We start from the raw sequence: 21571 nt of genomic DNA, 5'->3' as shown, positions 1-21571 counted from the left end.
CAAGTAGAGCACAGTCTCTAACACTCCCACCGAGAAATCATCCCAGCCCCAGTCTGTCAGACACAGGCTCCTCGCAAGATGGGGTATCGGTAGAAGTCCCCGGAAAACCATAGGATTTTCAGGTGAGGGGACAGCAGAGGTGAGCCAGGAGCCGTAGGGTTGGGAGGATCCCGCTCACTGGCCTAACGGCCTCCACACCACAGGGAGAAAGCTGGCCGGTGCCTCTCTTCAGAGCCAACCAGCAAAGCCGGGCCCAGCTGAGGAAGCTGAACAGATTCCAAACATGGAGGGATGCCAGTGCTCGCTGAGTCCATTCCTCGTTCCACAGAGCAGCAGAGAGGGAAAGAAATTAGCCTGCGGATGCACAGCCAGGAGCAGAGCAGGGCCCAGAATCCAGAACTCCATTAACAACGCTTCGTGCCTCCACTCAGGCAAGCCACACCTTTTGGCAAGACACTGGGCAGGGCCTGGAGCCAAGGTGAAATCCGAACGTCACACACACAGCTTTCTCCTTTCCCACCATCAGCATCTCTACCATTTCTGGAGGGGACCACTGTGTGCCAAGACAGTGTGCCAAGACAGTGCTAAGCACTGTGCCCATGACGTGGTTTAATCTTCAAAACAAGGTACGCGTTAGTACTCTCCCCCTTTCTCCAGTGAGGAACCTGAAGATCCAAGGGGTCCAGCCACGGGACCAGGCCACGGGAGTAGAGAAGGGAGGCTGGGACTGGACTCCACGGCCCTTTCTGCAAACTTCCTTCCCAGGGCTTCAGGCTCCGCCTCCTGCTCAGTAGCTGGGACCTGGTGGCAGCCTCTGGACGGCTCACATCTTCTCCCTGGAGAGCAGCTTCGGCGGGCCTGAGAACCACCAGGGTGTTCTGCGAGCGTGGCTGGGCAAGGGGGCTGGTGACAGAGGCGTGGGAAGCGAGCGGCTTTGAAAATGGAGAGACTACTGGTGATCACCACCACAGGGGACAGTCTGTGGAAGTCCCAACACCTTCTGCTGAGAAGGAAGCCACACCCCTCCCACACTCCCCAGCCCCACACCCACGGCGGGGCAAACAGCTCTTTACACATAAAGCCTTGACTGTCCTCTGCTTGTCAGACAACCCAAACCCTCATGGGGCCCAGGCTCCTGTCCCTTCCTCTGGCCACCTGAGTCTGGGTCAGGTCAACTCCGTGACTGGGTTCCCACTGGTGACAATCCCCCCTCCCCCACCCAGGGCCCTGACCATCAGCCAAAGCAACTCGCCTCCTGATAGGGCTCTCTGGAGGCTTCCTCTCAAGAACCTGAATTCCTAATAAATAAGGGCTATTCACTGCACATCCTAATTAAGGGACACAGATAGTGTCTGCCCACCCCAAAGGTCATTGGTCCACATCTCTATTTCATGACAAATAAAACTGAAGCCCTACAAGGTGAAGTGACGTGCCCAAGGACACACGGCGGATGACTTGAGTAGACAGGTGTGGTCAGGGCCTCCCAGGTGGATGCTCTCACACCCGGCACTTCCCGGCAGGGCCAGGTCCTTGACGTTTGGCTCATGTCCTTCTCGGGAGGGAAGTGGAACAGGGGTGACTAGCACGTGGTGTCTGCATCAGCCCGGGGTCTCCTGTGTGGTCAGCTCCAGAAGGCGCCAACACCAACCCGGTGGCCTGGATCAGGCAGTGAGGAGGGTTGCCTCGCTGGTTTGGAACAAGAGTAGGGACAATACGGCTCCCCAGGACCTGCCAGTGTCTGAGAAGCACAGACCCTTGCTGCAGTGGGGGTGTCAACACAGCTGCCTGGGCCTCCCGAGGAGCTGAGACGTGGGCACAGGGCCGCCCGCCTCACTGGCCCGGCCAGCCAGTCCGAGCCATGCCCTTTCTCAGGCCCCGGTCAAGATCCAGGGCCTCTGCCAAATGCTCACACATTCCTTGCGTTTCTTCAGTCTCCGAGCAGCTGCTGCAGGGCCTTTTTTCCTGTGTTGATTTATTCTTTATTGTTCCTGAAATACACCCAGAGGCCTTGGGCACCAGCCACCAGCAGCGCATCCAGCCCAGGCCCAAGTACACACCGACCAGGTTCTCTGAGGGCCCGCCTGCTGGGATGATGGATGCTAGGGTCAGACCCAACAGCCAGAAAGGGAGACCCAAGATTCCACCCACCCCTGGCCTATGGTCCTAGAACTGATCTCAGGGCTGACTACAGAGGCTGGGATGTCTGGGGAAGAGGAAACACTTGGAAAGTCTCAGGGAGGCCCACACTAAGGCTTTCCACTGTACCCATGCATGAGGGACTCCCCCCGCAACCTTCCAGGTCGGGGACAGCTGACCCTTAGGTGTCTGCTGCCATCCACAGGAGGGCCTTGTGGCTTGGGCTGGGCTTCTGACTGCCCTGTGATGTGTTTGGAGAGGGAGGCCTCAGAGGGGTCTTCCGCACCCTTCCCAGTCCAAAATATCTTCCCTCATCAGCGGTCTAAAGCTGCCTCATTTCCTACCATCAGCACTTCTCTCCAAGGCTCAAAGCACTGTTCCCCGTGCGCATGCAAACAGCCCAGGTAGTGTGCACTGCATGGCAAGAAGAGCCAGGGCCTTAGGGTCTGACAAAATGTATCCCAGTTCCTCCAATCACCAGCCTCTCTCTGGGTCTCAGTTTCCCTAATCAGCAAATGGGCACAATATCCTTGCCTCCTAGTTACCATGGAATCTGATGAGGGTTAACGCGTACATGGAATGCCTGGCATAAAGCAGAGGCTCAGTAAATGTGCTTTCCTTTCCCCACTGCTGGGCAGGAGCGGCATCGTTATCAGTCTTCAACACCCAGGGAGGACCTGACTAGTCTGAAGCTCTCAGTCCCGCAGCTGAGCAGACAAGGAGCTGAGCCGTCCCAGCATTCGTGTCGGGCTCTGCAGGCACGCAGGGCATCTGCCCTAGGGACCCAGGAGGGGCACACCCAGCACAGGCCCCTCCTGGGCTCCGCTGTGCCAGCAGGGCCTGTAGGGACATGGTGAGACAAGAGTCCCTGGATGATACCGGGCAGAGCTTCCAGGCCCGTCACAGAGCCTCCACCACGCTGGGCTCATTCGAAGAAAAGCAGTAAGAGGGAAAGTACCATCATCTGAGGGAAGCTGGGGAGAGGGGTGGCCAGAGCAAGTACGAGCAGGGACGCCAAAGGCACCCGGCCAGTAAGCCTGTCCGCCCCCCCCCCCGGGGGCGACCACAGTCAATGTCCCACAAGTCCAAGTGCCTGCCGGTTATTTTTGGCACCTCTTCTGCCCAAAGCCAGCGAGGAAAGGCAGCTGCTAGCAACATGGAAGGGGTGTTTATGCTTCAGCGTGCGAGCACTGAGGCAGGGACACAAAGAGCACAGCGGCCACTGCGCAGGGGAGGCCTTGGCCCCCTTTCTTCCTCTCCTGACTGTCCCTATGAGGTCCCATCTGCCTGTCACATAGTTGACATAACATGGGTACTTCTGCTTTCACTTAGATCCAGTCTCCCAACCACAGAAGTCTCTCACACACACATGCAGACACACACACAGGCACGCACACACACACACACACAGACAAATAACTAACTATGGAGCCAGATGGGGACTGAGCCACACCCAGGAGCGGGAGACAACTCCTCTGGGCAGCCCTCCCACCTTCCAAGCCAGGAGGGGCAGGATGCTGGAGCAGCTCCTCTTTTCCAACCGCCTCAGGTGACAGTGGACAGGAAGGGAACCTCAAGGCACTCACGGTCTCTGCACTTCCCCATCTAAAAACAAAGGAGTGGGATTCGATGTCCCAAAGTGACTTCCAGCTCTGGGATGACTCCTGGGAGCGGGGGAGCCCAGGATCGTGACCCAGGCCCTCTGGGGAGGTCAGACCCAGGAAGGTCACGTGGGAAGGAGACTCCGGGCAGCAGTTAGGTACATTCGCCAGGAGCTGGCAGAAGGCTGGGAGGGGGAGGGGCAGGACCAGGAAAAGGAGGAAGAGGAGGAGGAAGAGGTAGAAGAGAAGGAAGGGGGGGTGGGGGGGGAGCCAGCCTATGAGCACTCTCAAGAGTTGCCAGTTATCACTTAAGCTTTTCTGAGCCCCTTTCTGAGCTCTGGGGCCCTCCCCCACAAGGATCTGACACATTCTGCCAACAGCAGGCTGGACTGGGCCTTTGTCTCCAACTGCTGGAAAAAGCTGCGAACTGAAATCCCTCACCGTTTTCCTTCCTCTCTGGACCCCATTTCCCCAGAGAAGTTGGGCAGCCTCACAGGGAACCCCCTTCTGGGTGCAAGCCTGGTAGAGGTTCCCCACTCCAAGCTCTGGCCTGGTCAAATCTTGCCCTGGCTGTTCCCCTCCCCCCTTCCTGAGACTCCTGGAGGAAGAAGCACTGCCTGGAAAAAATAACCCACAAGCTCCCTGCGGCTGGAGAGAAAGGCAGAGGGAACAGGGAGCACCTTCCCCAGCTGGCCACAGCACTGGGCTCTGTTCCAGAAAGAGCAAGAGCAAGAAGGGCTGCCCGGGAAGCCTCAGCCTCCCAGCACCCCCCCCCCCCTACGAACCCAGCAAACCACAGCCCATAATTGTGTCCCTCAGGGAGACCCACCACCCCCACCCCAGCAAAAACCCACCTCTTTTCTGACATGTGGCAACTTTCTTCTTATATAATCTCAGTGTCTTCCCCCTCCCCTGCTATTTCAACTGGTGAAAGAGTATTTCAACTGCTCAAAGAGCGCAGGAGCCCTGTAGAGGGCAACTCCCACCCTCGGCTCCACCCAAACCTCCACTGAGGTCACACTGGGAGGCTTCAGGTGAAGCAAAGACAAGGGGACTTTTTCCGTGGCTGAGAAAGCAGCCTTCCTCCCACCCACGTGAGCAGTTCAGCCTGAGGCCTGGGCGGGTAGGTTCCCGAGAGCACAATCTGATCTCTGGGAAGTTGAGCCCTTAACTCTGGGCTGCAGGGACGGAATCCCTTGCAAAAGCGCAGAGGCACCAGGATCTGGGCTTGTCTAGATGAGAGGATCACACAGCTGTACCCTGGGCCTAGGGACTTAGGAAAAGGAGCTTCATTCACACATGCCCCAACGCCCTGCAGGAGGGCCCTCCTACCACAAGCAGAACACGCTTCATTTCCTCTTCCTTGGGAAGAGTAAAAGGCCAACAGCTCAGTTGGGGGGACCAGGGAAATGACAGCCCCCATCTGTTGAGTACCTACCGTGCACCCTTCCGCATGCCAGATCTTGTTTCACCTGCCCAGCAATCCTACAAAGTACCAGGATCATCCCCATTTTACAGGTAAGGAAACTGAGGCTCAGGAAGTTTAGCAAGGCCCAAAGCCACACAGGAAGTAGAGAAGCTGGAGTGGGAACCCCAGGGTCTGCCCAGTCCTCGTTCCCGTGCACCTACTGGGCTTCCTTCGTAGTCACCGCCCGGGTTCCTGTCCACACACCATCCAGGAATGGTGTCCCGAGTGTGGGGGCGGAAGTGGGTGTGGACAAGCTTTGCCTGATGGCTCTGGAATTTGAACTGATGCCCCCCCACCACACTGTTATCACTCCCAAGTGTGTGGCTGTGAGAGACCCCATAAGCGTGCACGTGCTGGGGTGGAGGGAGGGGCAATCTGGATTCCAAACAGCAGTTTCCAACACCAAGTTTATGCTGTAATGCTTCTGATTCATAAAATGAGCTCCCAGTCTCAGGGTATCCTGAACGCTGCCTCGAATGCAAATGCAAATGCCTTAAGTAAGACCTGGGGATTTCGGCACACTCCGCCTAGCTCCAGCCCCGTGTGCAAGTTCAGCCCCACAGCCTCACGGCTCCATGGGGCGGCAGCAACCCCTCCGACGGAATGCAACCCCTGGCTGCATTTCCTGCAGCCGCTGGTGAGTCAGGGAAGAACGGAGCACCCCAGGCTGCTATTGTACCGATACACACGCGCACGCACACGCACACAAAAAGGTTGCCAGTTTGGCCCAGGCAAAGGAAATGCCCAGGTTAGCAGATTCCCAGGCAAGAGGCTTCCCACGTTTACCCCGAGGTCCCCTTGGGGTCAGAATGACCAGAAACATTCTCCAGCTCTCCGGAAGGCCAGCTATAGTGCGGGGCCAAGGAACTGGGCTCACCAGCACCAGACTCACTCGTGGGCTGACCCCTCCTGAAACCAACGGCGCGGTATGAATCCCAGCAGCGGCGAGACTCACGGGGCCCACCCCAGGCAAGTCCACATTTTTCTGCCAGAGATCCTTCATCCACTTGTTCGACTAACATATACTAAACGCCTACTAGAAGCCAGGCTTGTGAGAACAACACAGGACATATACTAGGGCAGAGATGAGCGTCATGCTGAGATGTACTTTTGGCCTTTCACATACAGGCTCCTCACTGCAGCTATGCGACGAAGGTTGGGAGACTCCTCCGAGTTTACGTTTTGAGCACCAGAGTACTGTATGTACACAAATGACTGCATAAGGCGGAAATGAGTGTTCGGAAGAAGGCTGAGGCACCGCCAAAGAAGAATCATTTGAAACAGGCCTAAAAGGATCCGCAGGATTCTCCCAGCTACTTGTGGTTATCGCCACTCCTCTGCGAGCAAAGCTTCCTTCTGGGAGACCCAGCTGCAGGAGAGGGGCCCTCAAGGCCAGATTCCCAGACTGGCCCGTTCCCCTTCTAAGACACTCTGCCCCAGGTGCCTGCCCCCCCCCCCCCCCCCCGCTCCCCTCTCACTCCTCTCTTCTCCTGGCTCCACAGGGCAGCCCTTCCCTGGGTTCTGCAGGCACTGGGCAGCCCTTAACTGAATCTGTAGCTGCCTATTGCCTTTTTCCCCCTCCATTTATTAAAAGTAGCAGCCCACAGGGCTAAACAATTGGGTTATTTTTAAATCCCGCATTTAAAAGTTGAACTCTCATCCTCACGGACGTTCCAGGACACCCTTTCCTAAGATGAGGTGAGAGTTCTGCCTGGCACTTGGAAAAGCCACAGCAGGCGGTGGGCAGACTGTCCCAGAGCAAGCTGTATGGTGGTGCGGGGTGGGGTTCTTCACCCCCTTGTCCCCTAGGCTTTACAGAGATCAGAGTAACCAGCCAGAGACCAATACAATTAGAATGGAGACTGGCCAGGACCATGCAATGAGATGGTTTATCACAGTAATTGAATGTTTACACCCCTCTTATTCAGTGTCCAGAGCAGGAGGAAAAAGAGGACCCATAAATTCTCAACCTAGGAAGGTTTCTCCTTTCCCCTCTGTCCCGAAGCCATCCAACTGCCCGTGGAAAGGGTGCATTTCTCTTATTTCTCCAATCATGTGCCACACCATTTCTGGGGGGCTCTGGAGCAGGACAGGTGGTTCTCCCTCCTCCCCCCTGGGCCCCACAGGGGAGGACAGGCTTCTCCTCAGAGCTGCTGTCCCTCCTGCTGTCCCTTCGCCAGACCTCGGGTCTCAATCCTGAAGCTGCAGGGACAGGGAGAGGCCAGCCCTCCAGACCTCCACAGGCCAGGCTCCCCCTGCTGGAGCAAGCCAGACCTCCCCTCCCCCCCAGCCACAACTGCCAACAGGGATCCCCTGCACACACGTGCCACGGCGGCCTCCATGGTGCGCCTCGGCCAGGCGGCTCTCCTCCCATTCCACCGGCCGGGCTCCGCAGGCTGGCACACGGCTCCGATGTGGGATGGTGGAAGCAGGAAGTAGCCAACAAAGTAGTTACCAACAAAGTTTTAAGTGGGGCTAGTAACTTCCCCTTTCATCTTTCCAGCAGCTTGCTCTGGAGGCTGGGCCGGAGTACCCAGTGGCCTCCACTCTGGCCGGAGGCAGGTACTTCCTCCAGGTCTGCCTTCCTCCCGGCTGAGGCTTGAAAATCGCTGGGCTGCACCAGGCCCTTAGCCAGAGGCTTGGGTGGGGGCCCTGCAGGGGGGCAACCCGGTGCACAGGCTCCCGCTCCCGGCAGCGTGGCTTGGGAAGGCAGGACTACCTCCACCAAGCCGGCCATGTGCAGGGTCCAGACAAAACCCGCGCCCCCGAGTTCCGGACGGGCACCCACAAGCACAGCGCGCGGCGAGGCGCGCGGAGAGCTAGGCAGGCCGCAGAGGCGCGGGCGTGCGGGGGCGGCCGAGAAGGATGACAGGTCTGAGGTGCGCCAGCAGCGCCGGGGTGCGCGGGGTGAGGCCAGCCGACCCGCCCGAAGCGCTCCCCCTTAGGCCTCTGCCGCTCTTGTCCCAGCTCCCTGCCGCCCCTGCACGTCTGTCCCCCCACACTCCCGGCGCGGGCACGGTTTCCATGTCCACTTTGCCGTGCACACTGGCAGAACCCGGGTCAGGGGCTCCCGCGCCAAGTTCCCGCAGCTCGCGCGAGCCCCTCCCGACTCCTCCAGGGCCTGGGCTCGGTCCCGCAAGCCGGTCCCCGCGGACACCACGTTTCTCTCCGGGGGAGCAACAGCCGGATTCCCCCGTCGTCGTCGCCGCCGCCGCCCCGGCGGGCCAGGCGGCTCGGAAGGGTTTTCCTGCCGGGGCCGCGCCCGGGTGGGCGGGGGCCGCGCGCGAGCTGCGTAGCTGCACAAACACGGCGGGCTGGCGGGGCACACGCAGCGGCGGGCTGGAGGTGCGGGCCGCGGAGGCGCGGGCTGCGGGGCGGCGAACGCACGTACACACGCACACCCCGCCCCCGCGGCCCAGGCCGCAGAAGTTGACGCGCCGCGCCCCCCGCAGCCCCGCGCCCCCGCTCCCGGCCGCGCCTGCAGAGCTGCAGCCCGCGCGCCCGGCCGCCACCGCCTGCGCGCAGCCCCGGGTCGCTGGGCCGCCGCCGCCGCCGCCGCCGCCGCCAGGGCGGGCTGCGCCTCGCCGCGTGCAGGCCTCGGCAGCCGGCCGGGCACCCCACTTACCCTGCTCCTGCCCGAGCTCCAGCATCGGCCGTCCCCCTTCCGCCGCGGGCCGCCGCCTTCGGTCGCCTCCCAGGCTCCAGCCGCCTGCACGCACTCCCGGATTTTAAAAACAAACAGGCGCCTCCGCCTCCCCGCCGCGCTCGCAGGGCTTCCGCCAGCCCGCGCCTCCCAAGGCTGGGAAGTTTGCTGGCGGGGCCCGGGCGGGACGCGCGGGCTGTCACCCCTCGCTTGCGGCGCAGGAGCCTCGGCGCACCCCGCGCCCGCGGTGTCTGCCTCGCGATCGTTCTCCCTCCCTCCGTGTCACCCCCAGTCCTGCGATGCAGTGTCAGGATTGCACTGCTCTGACTCATCGGTTGAGCTCACAGCTTGGAAAAAAAAAAGAGAGAGAGAGAGAGAGGGTGAGAGGCAACAGCGAAGGAGGAGGACTCTGGCGTGCTACAAAGGATTGCACAACTCCGGGCTGGGAGCGCGGAGCGCCCAGCGGCCGGACGGCGCGCGCGGCACGGCGGCGAGCAGGAACCAGCTCCACCACTCCATCAGCACAACTGTCTCGGGTCGGCCGCACCGCCAGCAGGCCTGGCGCCGCCCACTTCCTGCGACCAAATAAGGCCGGAGAAGGCGTCTTTAAACCTCGGGCGGCTGTCCGGGCTGGGGATTTCCAGCAGACCTCACCTCCAGCCCCGAGTGGGTCGCCCTCCTCCCTCAGCCCAGGCCGGCGCCCCCGATGGCTTTGCTGGAACCAACAGGCCACGCGGCCCGTTCCTTTCACACACCAAGGTCAGAAGGAGACGGTGACGAAATGCTTGGAAACCCATCGGGCCTGCCAGGAAAGTGTGTATGTGATGTTGGGGAGGACACAAGTCGCTTTCTTTCCACAAAGAGCACTCTGGTTTTGGATCCGGTAAATCATACACAATCCTCTCTAAGGCACTTCATTAAGTTTCCCCAAGTTTCACTTTTGGCATCCTAGTGGTGTAAAGGTTATTGAGAAACGTCCCAGCCCCCATAAAAGACCAGTTACTGAGGTGATGAAAAGCTCCTGGGTTTAATTCTAGCCACTGAGGGCAGAGTTGGGGCAGCTTTTCACTGCAGGCCCACATTTCCCCTCCCTTCCCTCCTAATCACCCCCCCAAACCCCAAGCCTCCTGGCCTGGCTGCCAGGAAGATGGGGAACATTTCTACTCCCGGAGGTTCTTGCTGGCCCCCACATTCAGTGAAGCTCCAGGGCCAGGAGAAAGTCCAGGGGAGGTTCTTTCCATTTGTTTCGGTTTTTGTTTTTCCCAAAGAGATGGGTCAGAAGGAGGTTTGCCTCTGAAGGAAGAAAACACTGTGTCCTGGCAGCGGCCTTCCCCTGGGCCCAGTCCTGAGAAGCAAGTGCATCTCTTGCTTTCTCAGGGAGAAGGGGAGAGGCAGTGGAATGGGATCCTCACAGACCCCCTGAGCCTGCAGGGTTGCCGCTGGGGACGAGATGACAGAGACCCTGCCTTGCTCCCGAGCAGGAGCACCACCGTCTCATCCCGTTCTATGCCTCTGCTGGCGGGAGCACCTGTGCGCCCCTGGAGCTCACACCTCACCCGGGAGGAAAAGGGCTTACTGTACCAGGATAGAACACATTCGGCAGAGGAACCACCTAAAACAGTCTCATCTTCAAAACAGCCATCATTATGCCAGGGCACTGCACCAGATGACCTCTTAAAACTCCCTTCCGGTTTGAAATCCAGTATTCCGTGATTGTAAAAAGTGAATGGAGGAGCCAGGGAAACCACCTTCAACAAAGAAAAGCCCAGGCTCTGGGATTTAGCATCTGCTATGACAGTATTGTTTCTGACAATTCTTAAAGCATGTCCCCACACAGAGCCCACTTAACAACCCTATGTATGTGTGAGTTTTATCCCCCTGGTTTTATGGACAAGCACACGGAGGTTCAGATAGGTTAAGGGACTTGCGCAAGATCACAGGGCAAGTCAATCATCTGTCACTTCTCTGTTCCTCTTCCCAACTCCCCCAGAGGAAGGCAGTGAGCAGCTGAGGGACTGGGGTGCTGAGGCGTGCAGACCCGGTCCCCCAAGTACAGGCTAGATTCTCAGGACTCCTAGGCAGAGGTTCGGTATAAAGCCTTTTGTTTTTTTCCATCTGTCTGATTTCTTCATTCCCACTGACACCTCAGGGAAGCCAAAGCAAAGCCACTTGGTGTCCAGTGCCCGCTGCTGCCAGGTTTCCTCTGCAGGCCTCTGGCCATCCTGTCCTCCCCACCCCCACCACCGGGCCTAACCCTGAAATCTGGCCTCAAGCCAGCCTTGGAGCAAGCCCCTGAGAGCCAGGGCAGACCAGCCCAGGGATGTTCCCAACCAACCAGAAACCCCAGCTGGGAAGCACATTCCTAGAAGAGACTGCCACCGTGGAGCCAGGGCCGAACCTCCAGGGAACGAATGGGAGCCACTCCAGAGGGCACTCCTCATGCAGCCTCGTCGGGCCGGGACTTCCTCCTGTGCCATGCGGGGTAGCTGGGCCTGGCCCAGGAAGCAGCACGAGGAGCAGAGGAAGGGGGCAGGGGGTGCGTGGGAACCAGAAGTCACTGAACCGGAGTAGTCCCGCTCCTCTTGCAACAGCACATCCCTTCACCCCAACTCAACTTCCAGACTCAGGCCGTTTCAGAAAGAAGAGAGGAAGGAGAGGGGCATGTGTGCGTCAGAGGGAGGAGGGCTCAAGATGGCGCCCGATGCCCCCTCCCCAGGATAAGCGCGCCTCCCCCCGGGGCGGGCAGGCAAGGATGTGTGTAGACAGCTGCAGCTCTTCCGAGAAAGCCCTGGAGGTCAGTTTTGCTGCAGATATGACAGTGCAGAATCACTGACATGTGAAGTGAAAGTTTTGGTTTTAGAAGCTCTAGTCTCTGGGGCAGCCAAGAAGGGTGTCCTTTGGAGGGGGAAAAAAAGGTGTTCCAGGGATCTTCCCCACAGAGCAAGCTTTTCTCGACCTTTACAAACTGCAGGGAAGAGAGGGGCACAGAGCTCCAGTGCCCAGGGAGTGTGTCTGCTGAGAGACGCTCCAGGAGGCAGAGCACCCGGGACAGGCTTCCAAACTCTGGGTCCTGATGAGGGCAGAGAACGGCCTTAGAGAGGCTTCCCGGGACTGTACCAGCTCTCTGGACTCGGCCCCGAGTGTCCACTTCTGGGACAACCCGAGACCATTAAAAAGCTTCCGAGGGTGAATTTTGTGGTACTGAATTACATTCCAAAAAAGGTGTTATTAAGAGGGTTTGAAAAAAAGCTTCCAAGGAAGCTAGGTCTTCCCTACCCCGCCACCCACCTCTACTAAGTAACTGCTGCCATCAGTTACTGTTTCAACAGGGGTTTTCTACCCCCCTCCAACCCCACCAAGCCCCAGGCCTGCATTCCTGCCCTCTTTCCATTGTCCCTTCTCTGTCAGGATCTTTCCATGGAGGCCAGCACAGATGGTGTGTTTCACCAAATAAGCGACCTGTACTGGAGTCTGGGGAATCGAGGAACAAATACGATTGGGAAAATCACAGATCCACGGGGCTGGGTTCCTTGGGTCCCTATTGTCCTTTCCTTTGCAGAATAAAGGTTCCGCCTCTAAGACCTCATTACCTATGGTTTCAACAGAAGAAAAGAGAGGTTGTGGAAAAAACGGTAACCAGGACAGAGTCTTGGTCCTGTGTGATACCGCTAATGCCCTGTGTGATCTTAGGGAAGTGGACACCTCTGAGCCTCACTTTTGGGACCCATAACAGATGTACTGAATTTGTTACACGGACAATGAGAGAACACACACCTTCTAGGGGCCTGGGAGAATTCCAAGGGCAAAACATTGCTTTATGACGGCATCCTGCTATGTACACTTAAGGGATTACAATTGTTCCTCTTTTTACTGTTTTAGCCTATGTCCCCTTCTCCTAAAACTGGCTTCTTCCTCTCAACCTAGCCCAGGCAAGATCTTTTTTCCCCTGAAGACCCCTGGGTCCATCCCCCCTCAGCCTCAGGGTGACCCTCTGCTGGGCTCGGCCCAGATTCTTTTCAACCCTGACATCCGGGTGTCCTTCCAAGGCCCCCCTCGAGGTCTCTCTTCGCGTCCTTTCCCCACACTTCTTCCCCAGTTCCACCCACCAGCCTGAGGAGAGACGCTCTTTCGACAGCCATGCCTTCTCCTCACCACTTTTTGTCATGTCCTTTCTGAGAGGGCAGCGAGCTCAAAACCACCCCAGCCAGTAAGTGAAGCCATCGTGTGCTATGAAGTCCCTGCACTGTTTTCTCTTCTACCCCTGAAAGCTCCGTTCACATTTACTTCACCTGTTCTGGGGCAGGGCCATGGCTGCCACACCAGGCCCCAGCTGTCCGCGTCCTTTCGCCCACCTACCCTCGCCTCCACCTCCCTCTCTTGCAGGCCCGGGTTAGGTTCTTACAGTGCCTTTGTCAGGCCTGAGAGGGAGCTTCTGCAGATGTCCCCAGTTGCCGCTGTCACTCTGGGAGCACAGGGACGTCTGGCTGGGTGTAGGGGGAAGGACAAAACAGGTGTGGCTGCCAGGGAGGGCGGGCCAGCAGGGCCACGGGGACAGAAGCACCCTTTCTTCACAGAGGCAAGGCTGCCAGCTTCCCAAAGGCCTCCTTTCAGCACAGTTCCATGCCCCCTGCGGAACCAGCCCCAGACAGACTCCAGTCACTGGCTGTTCGCTGGAGCTCAGCTTCCCTACCTTGTGGCCATGGGCCAGGAGGAACTCCCACAATATCGAGTGTGTGCAGTGGGGCATGCTTTAAAACATTATTCTTGGGGCGCCTGGGTGGCTCAGTGGGTTAAAGCCTCTGCCTTTGGCTCAGGTCATGATCCTGGGGTCTTGGGATCAAGCCCCACATCAGGCTCTCTGCTCAGCGGGGAGCCTGCTTCCCTTCCTCTCTCTCTCTGCCTGCCTCTCTGCCTACTTGTGATCTGTCTTTCAAATAAATAAAATCTTTAAAAATAAATAAATAAACAAATAAATAAATAAAACACTATTCTTAGGGGTGCCTGGGTAGTTCAGTAGGTTAAAGCCTCTACCTTCAGCTCAGGTCACGATCCCAGGGTCCTGGGATGGAGGCCCACATCCGGTTCTCTGCTCGGCAGGGAGCCTACTCCCCCCCTCTCTCTGCCTGCCTCTCTGCCTACTTGTGATCTCTGCCTTTCAAACAAATAAATAAAATCTTAAAAAAAAAAACCAACAACATTATCCTTAAATGAAAAGAAATACTGATAGGTCATGGACTAGAACCCCATATTCGTGCTCATGGGAGTACACGGGTTAAGAGCCAAAGCTGAGACGTTAAGTCCAAATCTTGGCTCATGCTAGCTTGATGACCTTGAGCAAGTGATTTAACTGCTTGGTTTTCTCATCTGCAAAATGGAGACAAGATCTTCACAGGATCTGGCACACGTGAAGTCTTTCTTAAGTGTTGGTTACCATTTTTTCTCATCTCCTGATTCATCCCCTTGCGTCTCGTCTTGCACACTTACCATCCTCACTGCTAAGCGATCAAAGCTGCCCCCTATTCAAAGGGAGCCTTTGCTGGCAGAGTGCACTAGAGCCAATGATTGAATAGGGGGTGGGGCAAGGGTCTGGGTCCGAACGTTCAGCCCCCTCACCTCAAGGTGGAACCCATGCTGTGATGGTTCAAGTCACACCCCTGAGATCCCCGTGGGGTCTAGCTGAAGCTAGCCAGCTCCAGCTGCAGTAGGGCTTGCTTTCCCTTCCTTCACAGTACGTCCTCCCCAGCTCTATCCTGCTTCCTTCATCCCCTTCCCCTGAGAGCGCTTCCTAAGTCAATCCCAAGCACCCCTCACTGCCTCTGTCCCTGCTCCTAAATTTACTGAGCTACTTATCCTCCTTACTAGGATTAGAGAGAGCAGTCCAGATGCCAGTTGCCTTGTATCCCTGGCGCCCACACATGGCGGGTGCCCAGGAAATTCTTGATAAATGCACAAGTAATATATGAGAAAATCTGAGGTAAGCAATCACATATAGTATTATTATTATCACTGTTTTCATTACTATTTCTCCCATTCGAAATGCACGTTTAACCTCTCTGAAATCAGGATGCACCCCACAATCAACAGAGCATGCCATGGTTTAATCAACAGCATTTTCTCTTTCTTAGCTGAACATAAAATACAACTGTACCTGGGTGGCGCAGTTGATTCAGCATCCAGCTCTTGGTTTCGGGTGCAGGTTGTGATCTCGGGGTCATGATCTCGGGGTTGTGAGACTGAACCCCGTGTCAGGCTCTGTGCTCAATGCGGAGTCCACTTGGGACTCTCCCTCCCTCTGCCCCTCCCCCTGCTCTCTCTCCTTCTCTCAATATAAACAAATCTTTTTTAAAAATTAGAAAAATAAAAATCAGGATTTCTGGTTTGTCGTGAAAAAATTGGAACACTGGCCACCCTGAGCCCTCCCTGTCAGAGGTGGAGAAGAGTAGCTACCTGAGGGAGTAGCACTAGGAGAGACCAGCAGCACCACAGGAGCAGCCCTGTGGTGGGACGCCCACACCCCAATTTTCCACTGCTTCCTTGACCACTTATCATCTCACCTGTGCTGTTGGAGATGGGGATGGGATCTTGGAGTGGGTGATCCTTAGACCAGATGAACCCCAATGCCCTCTCCAGCCCTAACATCCCGTGTAGCTCCTCCCAGAACCTCCTCTGTAGCCCCCTACAAGGAGGTCACTTCAGGAGCCCATACTGGAACCACTCAGGTAAGCCCCTCCTCTCCCCTCTGACTTCCATCACTGGGCCCCCAGGGACTGTCCCTCTCCTTCCCTTCCCCTCTCTACACACCCAGAGCACCAATCCTAGCCAGTTGAGGGGCTGAGCCAGGCGGGTATGGAGTCCTGTTAGCTCCGGCCAAGGGTCCCCCCACCCCCGCCCCGCCTGGGCCCCCCCCACCCCCAGGAGGGAGGGAGCGAGGCAGGCTGGACAGTGCGTCTTTCGTCTCTCCACAGGAGAGTAGTTTAAGGAGACAGATGGAATTGGGGAGGCTCTGCAGACACCAAGGATGAACACAGTTTGACACATGAGGAAACACAAACAGTAAATCATCAGGATGAAGAATGTACAGTCTCAGCAGCAATCTAAGATATGCAAATGAGAACCCCATTAAGGACCCATTATGGCCTCAAGTCCACGTGCAAATAAGTAAATAAATTAAACAAGAAGGCTGCTGATGGCAGGGCCATCCAGAGACAGCCGCCCCGACACTGCTGTGCCACTCCAAACCATTCAAACCTTTCCAGAATGTGATTTGGCACTGTGTTGCGAGAGTTGACGACTTTGACCAGGTAGTTACGATTGGGAGACCAGTTTCCACGAAAATAATCTCACATACCCTCCCAAAGGAGTTTTTGCAAACGATACTCATGGCACCTATATATAGACCCCCCAAAACTGAAATCCATTCAGAATGAAACCTGAAAGGGATCGGCGCGTGGAAACAATCTGATGAAACCATTTGATCTCGCTCTGTGACAAAATCAGCACAAAGGGACAGTACAGGCGGACTTACAAGGACTTAGAAACGAGGTTAAAACATCCACAGGAGCATCAGCAGCAATCAGAAGAGAATCCCGACAGCACAAATTGCTAAGATGTAATGTTTACTCTAACTGGAGATGGTTTAAATAACAATGACGATGATGATAAAAATGTCAGGGCCATTGAATACGATTTCCTGACCACAAAGAATACCCCGCCCAGCTCCCAGGAAGCCGGGGAGCTCCAGCTCCCGGCCTGAGGAGGGAGCAAGAAGGGATGGGAGCCAGGAGAGACAGGACTGTGGGCAGGAGGATGGCCCCAGAGCTTCCCTTAGCAGGAGGGCTCAGAAAGATACCTCCCGCTAAAGAAACAGAGTTACACAAATCAACCCACACCATTTAACCTCTAACGTCCTGGGTGCTGGATCTCGCTGCTGCTTTTCGCTCTCAATTTTACTAATACCTTATTTCAGCAACTTCAGAGGTGACACCAAGGCTCTCTGTGGGCTAGCCTAGGAACCCAACCACCATTTATAGCATTGTTTCTATGGAAATGTGTTTCAAGCTTCAAAAAATCTAGCTGCTGACAGCCCTGGGGCACGCACGTGGTCTCTAAATTAGGGAACTGAGACGAGCAGTTACTGCTGGGTCCTGGGCTCAGAAGACAGCTTGCTACTGAGACTGTGCTGCACAGCACCAGCAATGATCCCGTGGGAGCAGGCTGGAGGTCGCTGTACGGGGTGGGATGGGACCACGGCATCTAGGAATATTCCAGGAAAGCACATAGATACCCCCCTCCCCCGCTGCCTCCAAACACATCACAGAAAATATGAAATTGGCCTCAGTACCCCTCCCGAGTATCCAGATGAGCCCTGAGCCCACCCACTTTCCACCTCATTCCTGACCCTGGCCAACCTCTAGCCACAAGGGCTCTCACTTCAGTCGGATCTCAGAACAAAGAAACTCCAAACCTTTGACAGTTCTGGAATTTGGCTTCTGCAGATAGGTGCTCAAGATAACCAGGGCCCCAGCAGGGCCCGACATCTCTCCACACATGCACGGCTGCTGCCACGGTCTGTTCTAGCAGGTCCGACCTGTCTGCACAAGGTCTGCCCCGGGGCTCTCCAGCTCCCACCCGCCTGAGGACTCCACAAACAACACTGGGAAGTCTCCCTTGCCTGCCCTGAACCACAGCAGCCACAGGGGAAGGATGATCAAAGGTCCTCTGCAAAGACACTTCGCATGTCCAGAAAGTGCCCCATTAAGAAGAAAAGTCTACACACACATGGGGAGGCAGGGACCGGCACGGGGTGAACGGTGAGAAGCCTGTTCACCAGGCATCCCAAGGTTCTGAGATGCCAGAGACAGGAGAAAGTGGTGAGAAGAGGGTCAGCTAGCGGCTCGGCCCCAAGGCCACACCTCCAGCGGCAAGTCCGAGCAGAGCTCATAGCGAGATGGGGGTTCAGAGGGGCCTGACTGCTAAGCAGGTAGAGGCAGACCGGATAAATGTGGGGGGCTTTCCGAGGCTAACCATGAAGGGCAGCTCAAAGTCTCAATCCTATAATAAATATGTACAATACTGCAAACACCCAAGATGCTAACTCACTAGAGCTCTACCTGGGTTAGGCAGGGCCGCAGGAGGTCAGTGTGCAAAGCACACGCTTGCTCGCCGCTGCCTACCGGAACTGCAGAAGAGAGCATAGGAGGCTGCCTCCCTCCACCTGGAGGTGAGTGGGCGGCTCAGCGCTGAGCCTCCGGGCCACACGTACTCAAGGGGCTGGTTCCCTGCAAAACCAGGTGTGAGCAATCATCTGGGGCTCTGAGGCCACTTGGAGGTCACCTGCACCAGGCAGAGTCCGATGGGAGACGGGCAGTTGTATAATTAGCCAGCCGGTGAGGTCAGGCCTTCCATCACGAAAAGACTCAGTGAGCCAATCTGAATTCTCCAGCCCCTGCAGTGCAGGTGGCTGATAAGACCCAACAGTTCTGTCTTCCCAGTGGTAACAGACGGGAGGCCCGGAGGTCCCTCCACCAGGCCTTCCCACCCAGATCCAAAGTCTCTGATACCTTAAGGTTTTCTTTTAAAAAAGTGTATTAAGTATGTATCAAGCAATTTCAAACACACAAAATATTCATGGCCACTTGCTTCACCTAAACCCAGTATTTACCTTATGCCAATTGACGCTACGGCCCGTGTAATCAGCTTTTAGTCACTCAAGTGTATGTGTAACGTTGCCTGCTAAGACGGAAACCACTTTTTCACCAAAATCCATCAACATTTTCCTATGAATCAGTATCATCTTCCTATTAATTTCATAATGGCACAATATGTCACCAGATTTAGGTATCATGAACTCATAAATTATAAAGCCATGAGGGAACACTTAGGCTGTTTACAGTTTACTGCTATTTTAAACAATGTTGCTATAAATATCTTTATCCATATAGATAGCTCTTTTCCTCTTCAGAATTATTTCCTTAGAATAAATTCCCAAGAGAAGCACCTGGGTGGCTCAGTGGGTTAAGTCTGTCTTCAGCTCAGGTCATGATCCCGGGATCCTGGGATCAAGCCCGCATCAGGCTCCCTGCTCACCAAGGACTCTGCTCCTCCCTCTCCCTCTGCTCCTCCCCCAAGTTGTGCGTGGGCTCTCTCTCTCTCAAATAAATAAATAGACAAACTTTAAAAAAAAAAAAAGAAATTCCCAAGAGTAATACTGATAGGTAATTAACATTTCTTAATAACTTCAAGTTCTACATTTTTAAAAAGATTTTATATATATATATATAGCTCTGTGTCAGTTACCTGGATTTCCTATTTTCCAAGGTAGTTTTCCTGACCATACTCCCAATCCTACCAATCAAGTTCCATTTTTTTTTTTAAGGTCTACTCTTAAAACCCACTTTCCCGGGCGCCTGGGTGGTTCAGTTGGTTAAGCCGCTGCCTTCGGCTCGGGTCATGATCTCGGGGTCCTGGGATCGATCCCCGCATCAGGCTCTCTGCTTAGCAGGGAGCCTGCTTCCCTCTCTCTCTCTCTGCCTGCCTCTCTGCCTACTTGTGAACTCTCTCTCTGTCAAATAAATAAATAAATAAATAAATAAAAACAAACCCACTTTCCCCAAGTTCCCATTGGCTTTGGCATCTGAAGCACACATCCTATGACTGAATGGGTTTCAGAGGAACTCAGCTGATTTTCTGTGGAGGGATAAAGAAGGAGGACAGAGAGATGTGGGTAGAGAAGCAGAGGACCTGGATGGATACCAGGGGGTAGTATGCCCCATGGAGGCAGAGACAAAGGCAAATCCCACAGGCTGTCCCTTCCAAAACAAGGACATCGAACCTATCCCACCACCTAAGTCCACCAAACACACTTGCAAGGGTTCCTAAAGATCTTAGCAATGCTATGTGCTTCTAAGTTCTGGAAACATACTCTGCAAGCAACATAAGCCACACATTCACCACTAGTCAAGGAGGCCCACATATGTGTGGGCTCAGCCCTAAGCGTGGTTCAACTTTAAGAAAACAAGTCTACCCCCACAGCCATGGCAGGAAGATGCCTCTTGTCAGTACCCTCTAAGTGGCATGCAGACCCCAGATGACTGTTTAATATCAGGAATGTCCTGGATAGTAGTTAGGTTCCATGGTGATGGACCATAAAGATACCACCTACCAGACTCTGCCCACAGCCTTGTGGGATTTCTGAGCAGGGAAGGACCACATGCAGTCCAAGCCTCTCAAAGGGTGCCACCTTTAAACCAGCTCATCGATGCCCCCTCAGAGCCCTTCTCAGGGTGAGCAGGACCCAGGTGCTAGGCTTGGGGGTCCTAAGTCCCCTTCCCACCCTCACCGGGGCCTACCTGGCAGGCTCAGAGAAACAGCAAAGCCACCAAGGCTGTGGCTCCAAAAGGTGCCAAGGGAGAGCCGCCGTGCCGACCAACAGTTCACCCACCCCATGCGTCCATCTGGTCAGTATCGGGTCCTGGGCCTGCCCATGGCTCCCTCCCGTCTCCACAGGCTGCCCTTCCGGGCCCATCATGGGACACCTACAGTGTGCCAGGCACAGTTCTGCCCCAGGGAGGAGCCAGGCCCCTACCGTGGTGAGTTCTGTGGCAGAGAGGCTAGGGCGGAGGCTCAGGAAGGCGGCAGGGAAGCAGGTGACTTCCGGTGACTCCTGTGGGCGGCTGCCAGGAGGAAAAGGGCAGGGAGGGCATTCCAGGGAGAGGGAGCAACAACACATCAGACGCAGAGGAGCAGAAGTGCACTGACCCCAGAGAGAACACGGGCCACGCTGGGGAAGGAGGCAGTGGCAGGGGAAGAGGCAGGAAGGCGCACCGGGCTCCCAAAGAGGCCTTGTGCACCCTTCTGAGGGCTGTAAGCCTTCTCCTGCAGGACCTGGGCAGCTCACGGAGGTTTGTAAGAGGGGGGATGTGAGCAAAGCCGTGTTTTAGTAAAATAACCAGGTCCTTCAAGATTTCTTCTACATTTCACTGCTGCTTTTAACGTGATTTCACGTCACAGGGGCAAAACCACACAAGTCAGTAGAAGTTGTGCCAGAGTCTGGGCCAGGAACACACCTGCTTGTCCCTCTCGAGGGCCATCGTGACCCCACACGGGCGGCCACGCCTCGCCTTGGGAATGGCCTCCAGTTCAGGCTATAAGAAGCTCGCCCATGACACACACCCGGCTTCACGGAGGCGGCAGCTCCCACTTGCAGGTGCCAGGGGGAAAGACTCTCGCAAGGCTGCCAGTCACCCAGGCCTGAGTCCAGTTAAGTTCAAAAGTACATTCCTCTTTTTCAAGGAAATTAAATCCTTTGTCTAAGGCAACTGGGAATGAATGATCAAGCCTTCTGGCAAAGTGCCCTTGCTTCAGAGAGCTATACCCCGCGGACTGGAGGGTAAGAAGGGAGGCAGCGCTCACCTAACCCAACGCACTCTCGCACTCTCGTTGTGGAATGTGACTGTAGACGCTGACAACCCCAGGCAGACAAGTTCTAGCTCCTTGAGCTTTCCCTCTCAGGCAGGATACTGGGTAGAACATCTCAATGAGGTTGACATCTTCAGAATTGGAGAGAGGCCCAGTCCCACTGCCTTGGACAGCTGGGGCACAGGGACCTCAGTCATGCCACAGACCAAGCCTGAAGCCAGACCTCCAGCCTCCAGTCTGAAAAGCAAGGTAGGACGTCCCCCCTCCCCCGCAGAGCCTCATGGCCCCAAGAGAATTCAAGCTGTT

The 21571-nt window shown here is 55.9% G+C and overlaps 1 protein-coding gene across 6 annotated transcripts in view; it reads right to left on the bottom strand.

Moving 5' to 3' along the window:
• Nucleotides 1-21571, bottom strand: part of MIDEAS (mitotic deacetylase associated SANT domain protein) — a 66259-nt gene that overhangs the window by 31851 nt on the left and 12837 nt on the right. Inside the window, exon 1 of one of the 6 annotated variants that reach the window (XM_046007643.1) lies at nucleotides 8831-9373. The exons of 3 other annotated variants lie outside the window; for them this stretch is intronic. The gene's annotated coding sequence lies outside the window, so the exon portion shown is untranslated. Of the gene's footprint in view, nucleotides 1-3628; nucleotides 3724-8830; nucleotides 9374-21571 lie in introns of those variants that run through there. 2 more of the 6 variants (XM_046007638.1, XM_046007642.1) reach the window with 2 other exon arrangements.

Source organism: Meles meles, chromosome 6, assembly GCF_922984935.1.
Source record: "Meles meles chromosome 6, mMelMel3.1 paternal haplotype, whole genome shotgun sequence".
NCBI lineage: Eukaryota > Metazoa > Chordata > Mammalia > Carnivora > Mustelidae > Meles > Meles meles.
Note: the sequence above shows the minus strand (reverse complement) of the source record. Positions and strands in the feature narration are given on the sequence as shown.